General features: G+C 40.2%; 1 long non-coding RNA gene across 1 annotated transcript in view; it reads left to right on the top strand.

The window, feature by feature from the left end:
* LOC116358122 (uncharacterized) overlaps positions 1-4,472 on the top strand; it is a 5,549-nt gene extending 1,077 nt beyond the window's left edge. Inside the window, exons 2-3 of the long non-coding RNA XR_004205983.1 lie at positions 1-6; positions 3,688-4,472. The exon at positions 1-6 is cut by the window's left edge and continues 124 nt beyond it. This is a non-coding gene — a long non-coding RNA (uncharacterized LOC116358122). The remainder of the gene's footprint in view (positions 7-3,687) is intronic.
* Positions 4,473-5,000: the final 528 nt, after the last annotated feature.

Genomic DNA, 5,000 nt, shown 5'->3' on the forward strand with positions numbered 1-5,000 from the left:
CTACAGGTACTGTACTGTCTTTGCTTAGTGTAGATCATGTACTTACATATATATGCATCTAAAGTTCAAAGAGCCTGCAAAACGAGTGAAGGTAGATCATTTTTGACATTACCCTCTGGGCACAAACTGGTTGAATCAGCGTTGTTTCAACGTAATTTGCCAATGTATTGTGACGTGGAATCTGTGTTTAAAATACATTGGATTTGCAAAAAGTCATCAAAGTAATCTGTTGTTTTGAGGGTGACATTTCAGCCACAAATGATGTTATCGTGGTAACCAATTTTCAACATAGACAAACCTTGTATAAAAAAAAAGAAGGTTTTTAACTTTACCTTTAAAACAACGTCAGCCTTTCAATGTTATATCCAAGAAAAGAACAAACGAATAATTGGTTAGGCAACACCTCCTACTGGAGAGTTGATCTACAGCTATTCATTTGGTCTCCCATCCAGGTTTTATTTATTGTGAGAATGATTATTGAAAGAACTCTTACTGATAACAAAACATATTCACTGTCGCTATTAAAGTCATTCCAAAGAGTAGGTTTAACAGAGCAAACTAAATGTAAGCATACCTTAAATCATCAATGATACTATGTAGGCCTAATAAAGCATTGGCAAAATCATCAACAGCTAATGTTTCAATTCAACCCATGGTTCAACTAAAAATAAACATGTGATTTAGGCCCAGGGTTTCATGCTTTGGCTGATTTCAAATGTAATCTTCAAGTTAATCCTTCATGTGTTAGATTATCTTCTCCATCTCAACCTTAGGGGTAGGCGTCCCGTCCACAGGACAGTTGTAAATCATGCAGCGCCTTGTGTCATGATCGCAGATTTTAGAGAAACAACAAATTTCGGTACATATAAGTGTTTTATATCGGCGGAAAGCTTCAATTCTTGTTAATATAATCAAATTTACAGTAGCTATTACTGTGAGAGAGAAAAATCCATGCTATTGTTTGAGGAGAGCTCCTAACAACAAAACACTTTTTTTCACTGTGATAGGTTTGATAAATTCACCTCTGAAGGTGAAATGTGTACTTACATTCTGAAATCTTGCTCTGATTTATCATCCAAAGGGTCCCAGAGATAACACGAGTGTCGTTTTGTTAGATAAAATCATTTTTCATGTCCTTAAAAGGTCCATATAGCATGCACAATCGATTTTCAATTTCCACTCGTTCAATTTGCAAAGAAAGGAAAATTGTGAAAATCTAACCCTAAACGTTGTTCAAGCCAGTCAAATCACGTTTGTATGTATTCCTCAGAGATCCTAGAATTTAACCAGACTTCACTATATCATTAGGGGTGTAGTATATCCTATAGGACACCAAAGTTGGTCAGAGAGCGACGCCTTCATGGCACGCCGATGACGAGGGCGGTCTTCACTTGATCGACTCTAATTTTGTCAAATAAGCACCAATCGGGGTCAAACAAAGCTAGCTAGATAGCCAATGAGCTGGGCTTTATCCAGAAACCCTGTATCCGTCGCAAAATGTAGCTGCCAACCTTTAGCGACAGCATACCTTTTTCTTTTGGACAAAAACTATGAGAATATTCAGAGTTATGAAGTTATGAAAACTGATTGTTTTGCAAAGGTTGAACTTATAATATGGCTACTAACACTGGAAAAGCAAAATCAAAGTCCAACTATACAGATTTAATGATATTCTTGCAGAATAATGTATTATGAATGCAAATGTCTCCTTCATGTAGAGGTCTGTAATTTTTATCATAGGTACACTTCAACTGCGAGAGACGGAATCTCAAACACAAATCCAGAAAATCACATTGTATGATTTTTAAGTAAGTAATTTGCATTTTATTGCATGACAAGTATTTGATCACCTACCAACCAGTAAGAATTCCGCCTCTCACAGACCTGTTAGTTTTTCTTTAAGAAGCGCTCCTGTTCTCCACTCATTACCTGTATTAACTGCACCTGTTTGAACTCGTTACCTGTATAAAAGACACCTGTCCACACACTCAATCAAACGGACTCCAACCTCTCCACAATGGCCAAGACCAGAGAGCTGTGTAAGGACATCAGGGGTAAAATTGTAGACCCGCACAAGGCTGGGATGGGCTACAGGACAATAGGCAAGCAGCTTGGTGAGAAGGCAACAACTGTTGGCGCAATTATTAGAAAATGGAAGAAGTTCAAGATGACGGTCAATCACCCTCGGTCTGGGGCTCCATGCAAGATCTCAAATCATGGGGCCTCAATGATCATGAGGAAGGTGAGGGATCAGCCCAGAACTACATGGCAGGACCTGGTCAATGACCTGAAGAGAGCTGGGACAGCAGTCTCAAAGAAAACCATTAGTAACACACTACGCCGTCATGGATTAAAATCCTGCAGTGCACGCAAGGTCCCCCTGCTCAAGCCAGCGCATGTCCAGGCCCGTCTGAAGTTTGCCAATGACCATCTGGATGATCCAGAGGAGGAATGGGAGAAGGTCATGTGGTCTGATGAGACAAAAATTTAGCTTTTTGGTCTAAACTCCACTCGCCGTGTTTGGAGGAAGAAGAAGGATGAGTACAACCCCAAGAAGCATGGACCCCAAGAAGCATGGACATGGAAACATCATTCTTTGGGGATGCTTTTCTGCAAAGGGGACAGGACGACTGCACCATATTGAGGGGAGGATGGATGGGGCCATGTATCGCGAGATCTTGGCAAACAACCTCCTTCCCTCAGTAAGAGCATTGAAGATGGGTCGTGGCTGGGTCTTCCAGCATGACAACGACCCAAAACACACAGCCAGGGCAACTAAGGAGTGTCTCAAGGTCCTGGAGTGGCCTAGCCAGTCTCCAGACCTGAACCCAATAGAAAATCTTTGGACGGAGCTGAAAGTCCTATTGCCCGGCGACAGCACCCAAACCTGAAGGATCTGGAGAAGGTCTGTATGGAGGAGTGGGCCAAAATCCCTGCTGCAGTGTGTGCAAACCTGGTCAAGAACTACAGGAAACGTATGATCTCTGTAATTGCAAACATAGGTTTCTGTACCAAATATTAAGTTCTGCTTTTCTGATGTATCAAATACTTATGTCATGCAATAAAATGCAAATGAATTACTTAAAAATCTGCTTTGTAAGTAGGAAAACCTGCAAAATCAGCAGTGTATCAAATACTTGCTCTCCCCACTGTATATATATATAGATGGTTGGATGGTTGAAAGCATAGTGATAACACATTGGGAATTCAACAAACTTCTAGAAAATAGGTTGGAATCTCATTGATCAACGTCTCAACCAAATATTACCCAAATTTCCACGTTGAAATGACATGGTGTGCCCAGTGGGCGGGATGCTGTGGAGATGGTGATGTGATACTGTTTAGAGTAGAATGTGACACTGAGTGATTGGAGATGAGTAATGAAGAGGGGCGAGGGGAACCCAATCATAATCATTTGTCTTAAAGGCACCCGTGCTACTCGAAAATTAACAATCAATATAACATTTTCCAATCTTCACGCAACACATTATGGTTTGAAATGAACTTGTAGAACATTAATAGAGCCTTTGACGATGGTGTCCCAATGGTGTCACATGTTCCTGTTCAAGTCTAATATGTTGTTTTGTGCAATCAGTAGAAGAGAGTTTATATGGTCTAGCCATGTAAAGCAGCACAAGAATTGACTGAGGTCTGTAGTGATCCCTCCATGACTTTCTTCTCCTCCAGGTGTCTTCACAACCCCGGTGAGAGGGGCCTACTACTCCATCTTCACTATTGGTGCATATCTCCATTCCACTGTTATGGGCCTAACACTGTTCAAGAATTGACAACAAGTTATTCATACAGGGGAGTGGGGTAACCATGGGCAGTTTAGGTATGCATCCAATACCGTCATACTACAGCTGGAGGTGGGAGATGTCGTTTTTATTCTACCTTTTATGCAAACTACAGGATCTTTGATGATTTACCTCATTGTAACACTTGGTTCTCTGCTCTATCCTGTGTGAGAAAGTTAACATGTATTTTAATGATGACATCAGTAAAGTGCTTCTGACCACACACACACACACACACACACACACACACACACACACACACACACACACACACACACACACACACACACACACACACACACTTTTCAACAACACATGCTGCAATATTCACTTTGACCAGTTGGGGGTAGTAGATTCCCACAGTTGTTTGTGTGTTCTTTGATCAAAGGGGGATGGATACAGTCAACACAGACGTATTATGTGAATGTTTTGATGAATTAAAATTATCCAACCATTTCAGGTTATAGGTATTTGGGGTATTTTTAGCCAAGTGAAGTTAAATAGAATCATATAGAATGATTTTCAACGTTACAGTTAGAAAATATTTACAAGTACAACAACAATGTACTGTAATATTGGCCTGCCCAGTCTGGTTTAATGCATGTTTTAGATTGTTTTGTTTAATTTTAGAAATAAGCAATTACGTATAGGCCTATACTTCACTATGTTAACACATACAGTACCAGTCAAAAGTTTAGACACACCTACTCATTCAAGGGTTTTTCTTTATTTTTACTATGTTCTACATTGTAGAGTAATAGAAGACATCAAAACTATGATAACACATATGGAATTATGTAGTAACCAAAAAAGTGTTAAACAAATCTAAATATATTTTATGTTTGAGATTCTTCTAAGTAGCCACCCTTTGTCTTGATGACAGCTTTGGCATTCTCTCAACCAGCTTCATGAGGAATGCTTTTCCAACAGTCTGAGGAAGTTCCTACATATGCTGAGCACTTGTTGGCTGCTTTTCCTTCACTCTGCGGTCAAACTAATCGCAAAACATCTCAATTGAGTTGAGGTCAGGTGATTGTCGAGGTCAGATCATCTGATGCAGGAGATCGTCCGTTCACCTATTCTGCTTCTCACAAAGACACGGCGGCTGGAAACAAAAATGTCAAATTTAGGCTCATCAGACCAAAGGACAGATTTCCACTGGTCTAATGTCCATTGCTCGTGTTTCTTGGCCCAAGCAAGTCT

This window comes from Oncorhynchus kisutch, linkage group LG28 (genome assembly GCF_002021735.2).
Source record: "Oncorhynchus kisutch isolate 150728-3 linkage group LG28, Okis_V2, whole genome shotgun sequence".
NCBI classification, from domain to species: Eukaryota; Metazoa; Chordata; class Actinopteri; order Salmoniformes; family Salmonidae; genus Oncorhynchus; species Oncorhynchus kisutch.